The sequence below is a fragment of the Lutra lutra genome, chromosome 1 (assembly GCF_902655055.1).
Source record: "Lutra lutra chromosome 1, mLutLut1.2, whole genome shotgun sequence".
Lineage (NCBI taxonomy): Eukaryota > Metazoa > Chordata > Mammalia > Carnivora > Mustelidae > Lutra > Lutra lutra.
In genome coordinates, this window is record NC_062278.1 from 100,596,871 (window position 1) to 100,611,236 (window position 14,366).

A 14,366-nucleotide genomic window follows, 5' to 3' on the forward strand; every position below is an offset into this window, starting at 1 on the left:
ATTTATTTGACAGAGAGAGATCACAAGTAGACGGAGAGGCAGGCAGAGAGAGAGAGAGAGGGAAGCAGGCTCCCTGCTGAGCAGAGAGCCCGATGCGGGACTCGATCCCAGGACCCTGAGATCATGACCTGAGCCGAAGGCAGTGGCTCAACCCACTGAGCCACCCAGGCACCCAAGTCCAATTATTTCTAGGAAATATAAAAGAAGACTATGACTTCCATGAGCTCAAAACAATACTTTATTTATTTCATAGTTAAAACTAATTCCTTAGAAGAAATATTTTGTGATATCCTGGATGATGGATAAAGACATTCAATCAATCCACATATTGTGGGGCTGGCAGAAGCCTGATGGGCAGCACAAGTAAATCTAAATCCGCTGTCTATTTCAGTAAAGAAAAAATGTTTTACTGCCCCAAGACTCTAGTAGATTTAAATGATCACATCAACATCACCCGGCTGGTCTCCATGGGAGTGGCACTGTCCTAGAGAAACAGACGTTTTTCCTGTTGCTATCAAACTGAGCCATCGCTGGGGCTCCTGGGTGGCTCAGTGGGTTAAAGCCTCTGCCTTCTGCTCAGGTCATGATCTCAGGGTCATGGGATAGAGCGCCACATTGGGCTCTCTGCTTAGCAGGGAGCCTGCTTCCTCCTCTCTCTCTGCCTGCCTCTCTGCTACTTGTGATCTGTCTGTCAAATAAATGAATAAATCTTAAAAAAAAAAAAAAAAACTGAGCCATTGCTGTTGGTGGTAACAATGCCATACATGAACCTGTTATCTCTGGCATCTCTGGCCATTTGTCCGTGAGCCTGTTGAGCGACCCACAGACGCTAAGGTGAAGACTGGGGAAGAAACAGTATTCACTTCCACAACATATTTATCATCTCACTCTAACTATGAACAAGCTTTTTCTGAAGTTCAGGCATTTTTTAAAATGGCATATTTACATGGCTCCCAAATATTCTACACTCTGGGTCTGTTCTAAAAGTTTAATTGATATATCTGTCTGCAAACGTTTTGCAAAACCATCAAAATCACTCTAAGTGCCTTGACTTTGGGTAAACCATCAGCCAATTACCTGTGAATTGTTAAAGATCTTTAGCTGAGGCCTCACTTCCTTCTAGGAAAAGTGGGCAAAATACGCATATACTTTTTAAGGAGACATCACTATGAGGATCACTTTATCCCTTCTCTTTCAGAAACACACCAAAGTGTTGCAGCAGTATTCCTGGGAACATCTATACCCATGTAGTTATGAAAAAAAGAAAAAAAATGAGCATAATTTACAGATGGCCTTGCAGGATATACCAACACTAGTTAGATATAAATCACCACACATTCAAAGCTGGAACCTCAAATTCGAAAATATTACAATACCACCAAATGTTTCTTCTAAACTGAAAAAAAGATAGGCAGTTGCTGTCATGCTTTTCCAGTTCCGGTCTCCCCGCCTCCACCGCCTGATGGCCTTCCAGACCCAGTTGCTGCCAGCATGGCTCCTGCTGCAAAGAAGCCCAGCCTACTGGGGTCCAGGCCTAGGACACCGTGGAAAGGGGCGACAGCAGGAGCTGATGACCTTCACGATGTCTGGCTACACAGGACTTTTTGCCTTCCTTGAATCAAACTTTTAATGGGTAAGGACCATCTATGGAGCAGTGGCACCATATAGGAAGTATGCTGTCTTCCTATACTGAGGAAGTATACTGAGGTATAAGCCCTCTCTGGAATTCCCCAGGGGCTACCCTTACAACGTGTCCATGGCAAAGTTCCTTGAGCCTTGCTACCATCCCAGAATGGACACCCAGGGTAACATCTGCCTGGACATCCTGCAGGATAAGTGGCTGCCTGGTAGGACATCAGGACCATCCTGCTGTCCATCTGAGCCTACTAGGAGAATCCAACATTCATAGCCCTTTGAATACATAGGCTGCTGAGCTCTAAAAAACCCCCACAGATTTGTCGTACCTGCAAGAAATCTACTCAAAGCAGGTCAAAGCCAAGAACCCTGACCGCCTAGACTCTCTCCTTGTATTGTGTTTATGTTTTCCTTAGATTGTCTGTCCCTTCCTTCATTTCTGTATAGGACTCTTTATCTAAGCTGGGATGTTATTTATTTATTTATTTATTTATTTATTTATTTATTGTTTTTCATTTTAATTTTTTAAAAATTTTTAATATATATTTTTAAGATTTTATTTATTTATCTGACAGAAAGCAGGCGCCCAAGTACAAGTGGGGTGGGGGTCAGGAAGAGAGAGAAGGAAAACATGCTCCCTGCTGAGCCGGGAGTCAATGTGGGGCTTGATCCCAGGACCCTGGATCATCCTGGATCATGACCTGAGCGGAAGGCAGACACTTAACCGACTGAGCTACCAGGTGCCTCTGTTTCTCTTTTTTAAAATTAAGTCTCTGGGGGGCGCCGGGTGGCTCAGTGGATTAAGCCTCTGCCTTCAGCTCAGGTCATGGTCTCGGGGTCCTCGGATCGAGCCCTGCATTGGTTCTCTGCTCGGCAAGGAGCCTGTTTCCCTCCTCTCTCTCTCTCTGCCTGCCTCTCTGCCTACTTGTGATCTCTGGTCTGTCAAATAAATAAATAAAATCTTCTTTAAAAAAAAAATTAAGTCTCTGGCCGAGCCCCTTGTGATGGCTATATTAAATAAATACATTGTTTTTTTGATAAAGTAAAAAAATAAATAATGAAAGGATGCAAAATATATATTCTCTTTTGAGGTAATAGCATGATTGTCTCTGCATTCCTTCTATCATTTTGTATTTTGGCAGATCCCTGTGTTTTCATAAAATTTAATTTCTATCACTTAGTAATTGATGTATCTCTTTTTCCCTGAATATCATAAAAACTTGTGAGATTTCTATGTCAAATTGGGAATTGTAACCATTAGTATATTTGTCTTTCCTTTATGCATCGTGGTAAAATAAAAACACATTACTCTGCAAAAAAATAAATAAATAAAGTAAAATAAAAAATAAAAATTAACTTCTACCATATGCCAGGTCATACTCATATCATTCAGGATATTTCCATTTCTATTTAATTATTCCCATCAGGATGATAGTATTAATTCTAAGAGCCACTAAATTCTGCTGTGAAATTATCAGACAATTACACTTTCTTCAGAGTTGAGGATATGAAAGAAATTGAGGCAAGATGGTGAAGGTATAGCAAAGCTCTTTCTAGGCAAAAGGCATAATGCTTCTGGGTATCTTTTAATTTAATGAAATAGGGAAAAAACTGATTTCAACTCAAAAGCTGTGTAACATTTATCCAGAGTTGTATTCATTAAGTAACAAATTATGGATAGCAGCTATAATCAGATTATTCTGATCAAGTAACTCACATCTAGTGTTATGTTTTCATAGACACACTTAAATTTTGTATTTAGTCCAAATTCTAAGTAGAGTGGAGCTATGATAGAATCATTATTTTGTATCTTCAAGTCACTAATGACAATGTTAAGAATTGCTTGTGATTCATCATTTGTTTTGTAGAAAAGGGGACTCTACTTCACATTTTCTACCAAACACTGTCACTTCATCTCTTTACATAAAAAAAAAATCCTTATTATTATCATACTGCTCAGAGAGCCAAAGTGGGGATCTCCCAATTCCCTAAAGGTATCTCCTAAAGATGTTTATTTTGCCTATGTACTCTGGAGAAATATTAAAGAAGTGTTCACAATTCAACTGAGCCCAAAATGCCAATAATTGTTTAACCTTTATGAGTCCATACTCTTCTGTGAGATCACAGTGGAATTCTATATCCCTAGAAAATTCTGTTAGTTCAAAGCTGTAATCAATATTTTCGAAACGTTTGGGTATTTCTTATTCCAAATACAGAGCTCCCCTGGTAGAAGATGACTGATCTGTAAGGAAGGCTAGAAGGAATGTTCACCCAGTGTATATTTGATACAATTTTCAGAATGTTTCCCAAAGGATCTTGCTTCCTCATAGTGTAAGAGACTTTGGGTTTGACAACTCCTCCAAGTATTGGGATGAATGGCCAAAATGGTCTAATATTATAATCCAAGTCAGGCTTCTCACATCACCATCATTATCATCATCATCATCATCATCATTTCTAGCTATTCACCAAAATAGACTTCCTCTCCTCCCTTAGACCACAGCAATGTTTCAAATTTCCCCTGCAACAGCATGTGGCCACATGAATTTTAGCCAGCTCACTATTACCTTAAGTGATGTTTGCTACTTCTAAGCCGGCCCCATAAAAACTCCTCACATGGACTCCTTCATATTCTTTTTCTTCTAGAGTAAGCCAGGGTCCCCTGTGGAAGTGCATATTGCATGTCGGCCGAAGCAGCATCAGCCTGGACCACTGAATGGCTTTGTGACAACCACATCCTCTTCCTTCCACCTCCAACCCAGAACTGCCTTGCATTGTTATTGGGCAGAAATACATTTTCAGAGTGTGGAGCTTCTACATATTGGGTATGTGTTTGGTGTGTGTGTGCCCGTGTGTGTCTGTGGGTGTTTCGTCTATATTTTCACAGTCTAACCTGCTTAAGGAATCCAGGCTTTAGTGTACTGTCCATGTATTGTGAATCTATGAAACTCCATGCTCAATTAGCTGCCACCAGAGACCTTAGGCTATGCTAATGATCACATTACTTTCTTCATCTCATGGTAATCATGAACACTTTGCCTCTTATTTCTATCAAGAATCTCATTTAGCTGCATCTTCTCTTAATGTTTTATAGCACTTATAAGACAAAACAAAAACAAAAAATAGCCCTCAAGTTACCTTTCAAAGATTTGGCGTGCGTCGCATTGTCTTTTCTGGGCCATCTTGGGGAATATAGTTAAAGAGTAGGTAACAATTCATAGATGTTCTTTATCCTTTCTAACTACTAAAACTTTGAATTCCTTTATTTAAAAAATCTTATTTCAATTTCATTTAGTATGTATTGAGTTCAGGTTATGTCAGCAAATTGTACTAATTAAATATACCCAGCTGTTTAGAACTAGCATAATTGTACCAGAATGTTGTATGTCATATCATACTATAAATTAAATGGATAAAAAAGTCTGGAGATAATGAAAGGCAAGGGGTAAAGAATAAAGACAATTGAATTTTATATTTTTAAAGAAATAGTTTCTTCAGGTTAGGAAGTTGCAGCATTTACAAGCAAAGAGAAACAGTAGCAAGGAAGAAAGACTACTTCAAATAGAAAGTAAGTTCTGTGGGATTTGGGGCTCAATATGTCCAATGTCCTCTGAATCTTTCCAATAGGTTCCAACACCAGTTCTTGGACTCACACTTGCTCTAATCAAAACTTTCACTTTCCCAGAAGAGATCTGGTGATTATCTGAATTCAACTGGTGTTATAATTTGTCAGACAAGATTATAGATTCAAATTTTGCATTTGATTCTTTCCTCTTGCGGGCCCATAGCTATAGCTATAATTTGATAATAGAAAATTCTAAGATTTCAGGATATGGACTGAGAATTTAAGGATTTGAGCTCACTTTTCTCTTTGTTTAAGCTGTCTGTTGTCCCAATACATAAATAAATAACCAACTGACTTCATTATTGTGGAGTTTCTTCTTTTCTTTCTTAGCTGTTCTAAAGCAGAGGGAACTCGGTCTTAAAAGTCTTACTTCTGAGGGACAGTTTATTTCTGAAGAACACCATTCATAATTGAATTAGAATATTCATCTGTAAAGTCATAGTCTTCGGAATTTCATCCTTGAAAGTCATAGTCTGTGAGAAACCAACACGATTTCATTTAGCTTCAGGATCCAATAGGCAAGATAACTAATTCCAGATTCTTTGAGCATCCATTACCTTCCCTCTACTTAATAGTATACCTGTCATAACGTGTCTGATTAACCTACACAAAGAGTAAATGCACAGGGTGACTCTAGAGTGATACAAATATCAACGAGAGGCCAAGAGAACTGGTTTTCAGAAAAGGTGGAGACAAACGAGGACAAGCACAGCTAAGCTTATTTCCTAAGCATGTTTCTTCCAGGCACCACCTGCCTTCAGTAGCACTACCCCAGAATATTCCCTGAGTTCCTGAACTGCTCCATCCCAGGCAGTTCAAGAACTGTACCACTGTACTTTGCTTTCTAACGTAGATACCTGAAGTCATCGGGTTCTCCTTGCTTACATGGGGTATTGTTTCCTGAAGATAAAGCTTTTCCATGAGGAGGAGCCCAAATTTACAAGTATCCACTACGGTAACTGGGTAATGGAGGAGCAATTGCATTCTAGATGTTTTCATTCTTTTATTATCCTTATTATACACTGGCATTGAAGAAATAATTTATTGAATCTATTTTGTGCTACCTCATGGAAATATGTGTCCTAAAAGAATCTGTTATTTTGGGGGCACCTGGGTGGCTCAGCGGTTAAGCCTCTGCCTTCAGCTCAGGTCATGATCTCAGGGTCCTGGGATCGAGTCCCACATCGGGCTCTCTGCTCTGCAGGGAGCCTGCTTCCTCCTCTCTCTCTCTCTCTGCTTGCCTCTCTGCCCACTTGTGATCTCTCTCTGTCAAATAAATAAAATCTTTAAAAAAAAAAAAGAATCTGTTATTTTATTTTATTTTATTTATTGCCCCTCTAAGAGTACTTTATTTATTTATTTATTTATTTAATTTTATTTTTTATAAACATATATTTTTATCCCCAGGGGTACAGGTCTGCAAATCGCCAGGTTTATACACTTCACAGCACTCACCATAGCACATACCCTCCCCAATATCCATAACCCCCCCCCCCTCTCCCAACCCCCCTCCCCCCATCAACCCTCAGTTTGTTTTGTGAGATTAAGAGTCACTTATGTTTTGTCTCCCTCCCAATCCCATCTTGTTACATTTATTCTTCTCCTACCCCCTTAACCCCCCATGTTGCATCTCCTCTCCCTCATATCAGGGAGATCATATGATAGTTGTCTTTCTCTGATTGAGAATCTGTTATTTTAAAAACAGCTTTCTATTTAGTAGGAAAGAGAAATATGTAAAGAACTGTGGTATATGATAACAAATAACAAGTACTACAAGTACTTGAAAACCATATCCTTTAAAAGACAAGAGAAGAGAAACACACTTCTTCTTATTAAGTTATTAAGTTAAGTTATTAAGTTAATGTCTTGTTATTAAGAGTTAAAGTTATTGTCCTTTAACTTAATAAAGGAAAGGAGAGAGGTGATATGTGAGCTAGGTCTTAGGTTAAAATTTCAAAATACAGTGATGAAAGACTCCATTTCTACTTGAGAAACAGAATGAAAGGTTACATGTAAAACTATTTTTAGGATATGTTCAGTAAACAAGACATGCATTGACTTGATTAAAACACAATCTATGCTACTTCTTAATGGCAAATTGGGACCACATTGTTCTACCCCTTAACTGCTAGTTAAGAGGACCATTTTATGACTTTAAAAGTAGGACAATATCCTGATGATTTATGATGTTTCATCTGAATGAACATGCATTCTACATTAAAAGAATAAGAAAATGGAGACAGGGAACTAAATTAATATAAAGACTTCCAGACAGAAACATATAAGATGATTTTTATTTTCTGCAGAGGACTTGGGTTAAAAAGGGTCAAAATTAACCATAATATTAGTACTAATTTATAAAAATAAAACAAAAACTATCTTTGTGGTTGTATCTGAAATTTGTATCTTTAGCATTAACCTCTCAGGAACTCTTTCCACATTTCCAAATGTTACTGAAGATCATGACATAAAGAAAATATCTTACTTTTGAAGGCTTTTTTAGTGTTCTAAACATCAAATTACTCACTCATTAGTTAACTAATTTTTAAAAATTTAATAAATTACTAGTAATTTCTATGACAAAAGATTTTACACCCAACATAATATAGTCTAAGATTGAAATTATGAATTACAAAACAGTTTGAAGGGATTAATGTATTCTTACAGATTAGTAAGAGTCTATATACTGCTTCTCTCTCACTCTCTCACTCTCAACATAACAAGCCCATAAATAATTTATAAATACTAACTTTTGTTCTCCGATTATTTACAATGAGGTCTAAGTTTTTCATGTTATATTCTTTACTATTAAGTACAAACTAACTTATATAAGTTGTATAAACTAATTTTAGATTTGATTTATGCTTTATTATTATTTCAATTGACAACAGTCTTTCTTTTTTATTCAAGATGTACCAGAACATCATCATTCTATATTAGAATTGGAGAGGATTTCAAGGAAAACCAAGACCTAGAGTATGGATGAGATCTGGTTTTTCTGAATCACAATATAATACTCATCTCTCATTAATACATTAAACAAATATTTATTCAGTTCTTAGCCACACTGAACTTTCTTTGAATAAGATAAGATACAGTTAATTTCTGGATATCATCCTTTTGAAGTGCTTCTGGTCACATAGTTGTGTGATGTTCTCCAGGCATCTCATGGTAGGCAGAATTCTAAGGTAGTTCCTAAGAGTCTTATCCTCTGACGTACATGCCCTATAATATCTCTTTAGTGTGAGCAGAAGAGTGAATGTGGTGAGATATCATTCCCGTCATTACGTTACTGATCAGCTGACTTTGATTTAATTGAAAGAAAACTTATGCTAAGTGGGCCTGACCTAGTCAGGCCAGCTTTTAAAAGAAGATAAATAGCAGAGAGACATTCTTTGGCTAGCATCAAAGGTAGGGTAAACTGCCATGATTTGAGAGGAGGGGACCACATGCCAAGGACTGAGGGATGCCTCCAGGAGCCGAGTACCTAGCTGATAGCTAATAAGAAAACAGGGACTTCCAGTAGACAACAATGAAGAAATGAATTCTGCCAACAACTATGAAGTTGAAAGAGGACCCTGAGCCTCAGATAAGACAGGAGTCCTGACCAACATGCCAATTTCAGTCCCGTGAGCTCCTGAGCAGTGGATCCAGCTAATGCTCACCTGAACTCCTGACCCATGAGAGCTGTGAACTTATAATTTGTGGACCTTTTTAAGTACTAAGTTTATGGTAATTTGTTATGCAGCAATAGAAAGCAAATACACATATTCAACAGCCCATATGTAGGACAAAATATGGGAAATTTTTGTCTGATATATTTTTTCCTGGGGTTTGAAGATAAAATAATATCTCAGTAGAGAATGAAATTAAAGAAGGTGGATTTATAATGAAAGAGAAAAGAGTTAAGGAAGAAATAATCACAACGAGCATGAAGAAAAGGTGTAATAAGCTTAAAGCTTGAGAGAATTAGAAGAGTGGGGGAAGTTTTGGTTGGACAGTAGGCTCTAGAATACATGAATACAGTGATGAAGGAGATGTGAATGCTACCACTGGGGTTCAGCAGTAGAAGTGAACTGCCAGAGTGAAGGACAAGTGATGATCACTGCGATGGAGCCATCATCCACAAAAACTTGAAGTCATTCATGGTGATGGTGGGAACGGAGGAGAAATAAAGATTATGATCCAGGTGCCAGCATCTTTGATAGGTGGGAGGTTGGTAGAGGTCTATAACTGGAGGGAAAGTGTTATGGACTGCCCGTAATATTCACATGTTGAATTCCTAACCCCAGTACCTCTGAATGTGACTGTATTTGGTGATAAGGTCTTTAAAGAGGTCATTTAATTAAAACAAGATCTGTAGGATAGGCCCTAATGAAATACAACTAGTGTTCTTGTAGGAGGAAATTAGGACACAGACAGACACAGAAAGAAGACCATGTGAAGACAAAAGGAGAAGACAAAACCATCTCTAAGCCAAAGATAAAGACCTCTGATGAAACCAACCTATAGACACCTCAGTCTCGAACTTCTACTCCAAAATTCTGAGAAAATCCTGCTGTGGTTTCAGTCACCAAGTTATGGTACTTTGGGCAGCCTTTGAAAAGTAATACAGGCAGTAAGAGATTCCTATTGATGAGCCTAAATGTTATACAGCTTTTGACCCTGAGTAGGCTCTAGGTAAATACATCTATTCTTACTTGCCCTTGCTTACATACAAGTAGAATCAGTTACAGAGATAATTATGAAGGAAAAAGAGTGGCATCAGTGGCCCCCACTTCCTCCCTTCTGAGTTGGTCATCTATTGCAAGTGAGTTTCATTTTTATATGAACCTTCATGGGTCACTTACTTTGGTTCATCTTTGGACATAGAAGACTTTGTCTGGCTTCCTAGAAAGCATATTATCACACATTATCAAAATACTCAAGCAGAATTTAGGTGGTTGGATGTAGAAGATAGAATAATTATTTCAAAGTTAGATGTTTAAAATATATCACAGCTATTGTTTTAGGTTAGTTGAGGAAATTGCATGACTTAAATTCTATTCCATGCTTTGAAAAATACATGGAGAGATGATTATTTTAAAAGTGTTTTTACAGGTTTCAAAATTGTGCCTTCCTGTATCCACTCTTCTAAATGCTGCTTCAGGTTGCCTCCTGAGCTATAAGAGCTCTCATAACTCTAAAAGAAAGGCTAATTCCCCCCAAATATATTCGCTGTTGTATTAGTTAACAGTGATGTGGTCCAAGGTGGGAAAATTCTTCCTGATTTATTTTTTCCTTGTGGCTTAAAGCCAAAACAATGGCTTAGTAGGGAAGAAATTAAAGGAAGATTGATACTGAGAAAATAGAAGAGTTTAGAAATGAATAATCATAATGAAAGCTAAGAAAAAGTGTGATGAAAATAAAGTTTGAGAGAATTAGAAGATTATTGAGAAAATTTTGGTATGTCAGTGAATGCATGTGTGTATAAAACTATGTATATTTATGCTATGTGTGTACTAGGTCATAATGTTAAGTATATTTTTATATTTAATGCCATAAGACATTTAATGCTAAAAGACTCTTTCATGTTGCAAAGGAAAGCAGATTTCTTCAATTAGAGGAAGCTCATTATCAGGATATGCAACAGGGCTTTAAATTGGAAAGCTTCGACTAAGACATCAATCTCTAATAGATGCTTCCTTCCAAAGGAGGTGCTCATCAAAAAACAAAGTTTTGAATTAGATAACCAGAAACTAGTTACATGGCTTTGAAACCTGTTACCATTAGCAGCTGTACATAAAGGTAAAATGAGTAGGAAAGGGTTTTTGGGGGAAGGAGTGATTGTAATTTCAACCTCCTCACTCTGTACACACACATATAACCCATCCGAAGCCCTGTGTGATTGCAGGAGATAACTGCATTTTGATGGCAGGTCCAAAGTAAACAATCCAGGGGAAGAAACATGGAACCTGTGGTAGAAATTGCAGTCTAAAGCAGTTTTTTAAAATCCTGAGAGGACCCCAGCAGGGTATGGGGGTAGACCCCAGGGAGCAGAGGTTGAGAAAGGCATGGTAGGGGCCAATTTAAGATGTTCTGTCTACACAATGAGAGAACCAGCTAGAAAATCTCCAACAAATCCATGAGTACTCCCATGTGAGAATCAACATTAAATATTTGCCAGACCCAGCGTAAATAAAACCTCCTGACCGTGGTACCCCTGCTGTAACAGTGGAGAGGTCAGAAAGAAATATTGACAAGCCAGGTAAGGAGGAGTAAGGGTAGGTGGATAAGGGAGAAGGATGACAACACTTGTCCTACTGCAAGAAACTAGTTCCAAAAGGGTCTGAAATTGGTAAGCAAGTGAGGGAAAAGATTTAGCTGTCCAACATGTCATGTTGGAGTTCTGGTTATCACACACAACTAGACTTTTTCTTTTCGACTGCTTTCATTGAAGCTAGGTTTGCACTTTAAAGTAAGAGAAGGCTAAGAGTGCTCAGGAGGCCTGAGTTTGTATGCCGGAGCCCAGGAATGACTGATGGCACAAGCAAGTATAAAAATCAGTGGGATGCAAAACTAAAGTGCTTTTTATAATTTTTCTCCCAGTTCTGCTTGAGTTACAGGTACTCAGGGAAATAAGGAAGAGCGGGGGATGGTGGCCACACATGTGGGCTTCCCTGAAAGTTGAATTCTTCCTAAGGAAACACAGCAGCTCAGTTTTAATGCCTCTAGTGGTGCCACTGAGGAAGAGGTGTGGTCGCTGCTCAGGGACCTGGCAGCTCCGTCTGTGCTCCCTCTCTCATCCATTTACCACCATGTCCTTGGCACCTTCATAGTGTCTTTATTGTGTTTTGGTTTTCATATGCTCTTTCTCTGCGTGAATGCCTGTCTTCTGCATTCTGTACTGGCTCCTCTCAAATCCTCCCAAAGCAAGGATTGGACGGGCAACCAGTCACACTATTTAGGGTAGGAGCCTCTCCGGCTAAGAAAGTAGGTCATGTCATCGACTAGTTTTTAGCCCAGAGGTTCTCAGACTTTTTGGTTTTAGAACCTCTTTATGTCATTCTAAAGTATTGAAGGTTCTGAAAATGTTTTGTTTAGATGGTTTATTTCTGTTGATAGTTATTGTATTAAATATTAAAACTGACAAATTAAAATATACATATATATGTATATTTATTGACTTATTAAAGTAACAATAAAATCCATCACATATTGATATAACTAGGATATTTCTATAAAATAATAGCCCTATAATTTCCGAAACAAACTGAGTAGGAAGAGTAACATCGCCATACAGTTTTGCTAATCTCTTTAATTGTTTGGATTCTCATATCTGCTTCAATCTGTTGTATAGGTTGTTTTACAAGGAAGATTTAGCCTCACACAGATGTGAAGTTGGACATGGAAAGACCTCGTGGACCCCTGAAAGTGTCTTTGGGGCCCCTAGATCCTGTATATACATATATATTTACATACGTATGTGTATATATATGTAAATAGATTATTAGAACCCCAGAGCATATTATATTACTATAGTAATGATATGCAATTATAATATATATCAACACATTTATAAAATAAACAAGATAGATTAATATGGTATAGTTATATTAAATATAGGCAACATTTTTCCCTACACATGACTTTTAAAATAGCAAAAGAACAGCAAATAAACTGTTTTGGAAGACCGAAGCTGAACATTTGACTATAGGCTTGGAAGTGGCAGTGGACAATATTCAAAGGCCAGTTTTCTTCCTGTGCTGTCATTTCAAGTCTTGCTCTCAATTTCTCCACTTAAAAAAAAGGAAGAAGAAGAAAGAAAGAAAGTGATAGGATTAAAGTCCAGAGTCCCTCAGGCCCCCATCTGTTCTAACATTTAATCATTCTCATAGATCAAGTAAATGAAGCTTGTACCTCAGAGAACTGACAATCTGGTTTTAGGTTAATTTAATGGTCCTAACTCTCCTTGTTCAGATTTCTACTGTAGTGATAATTCACGACAATGAATTAACCCAATAAGTTTCCTTCAGTTAAGGTTTACATAATGCATACAAATGTGGTTCAAATGCAGAGATCATCTTTGGAAAAACTAAAACTGCTTTCATGGTTTGGGTATTTTATGACTCTTAACTCTTCTAACATTTCACGTCATGTGTTTCTTCCAGGTCTACCCGTGTCACAGTTCCCTTCACTAACCTTGGCATGCCTTTTGCCTGTCCTATGTGCTGGTCATTCCAGTTTGTGGATGAAAATAGCTCACCACCAAACTGCGTTAGCTACCTCTAGCCGTGCATTTTAATTTCAAGCTGTGATTTCTGGTACTGCAAAATGCTGTTTTCAGTTCTGTTGGTACTTAACAGCTTCGTTTGCTTGTGCCATGAAACTACTCAAATACTATTTTCTTTTCTGTCCTTAGCAAATGACCCAGACAACAAAGTTGCCATTCCACACTGAAAAGGGTGAGTCACTGAGCCTGATTTTGTCTGACTTTGAGATTCTGCAGGTAACTGGTTCTAAATGCTCCTTCCTACATTCTTTTCAGATGGTGACAGTCATTAAAGAAATGGTTTGGAGGGAGAGGGTAACGTTTTAGAAATAACCAATTGAACAGTCATGTAAGAGAGAACTTAAAAATAATTTCAGCACAACTTTCTTTGGCAGAGTAGATCCAGATGCCAAGAGAGGAGTTTGGGTTTGGTATCTTCCACATGCCTCACAGGACCTAGTATTGAGGTAAAACTAGATGTCCTTTAAGGAATTGGGGGGGGGGGGATGCATAAAACATGATATGTGTAAACCAGTGCTTGGAAAGTAAATCCAGAATATGCTGCTGAATGACACTTTTGGTAAACAGAGAGAGAAAAACAGAGGGACAAGTAGCAAACTAACTCTAAATTATTATACCGATGATGGTTTAATTAGGTCAAGGCCATTTTTGCTTATTTCTGACCTGACAATTTTTCTTATATGATTAGACTTCATAACTGACTTACAGTTTAATGCATTTGCAAAACTGTACTTCATACTGCCTTCATTATTTTATTTTCTTGACACTTGAAAAATTAGAGGCACTGGCATCATTTTAAATCAAAAATGCATTTTACTCCTCTCCTATGCAGAT

At 37.8% G+C, this 14,366-nt stretch overlaps 1 pseudogene; it reads left to right on the top strand.

The window, feature by feature from the left end:
• The first annotated feature begins 1,570 nt into the window (after positions 1 to 1,570).
• LOC125100285 (ubiquitin-conjugating enzyme E2 C-like) lies at positions 1,571 to 13,531 on the top strand (annotated as a pseudogene).
• Positions 13,532 to 14,366: the final 835 nt, after the last annotated feature.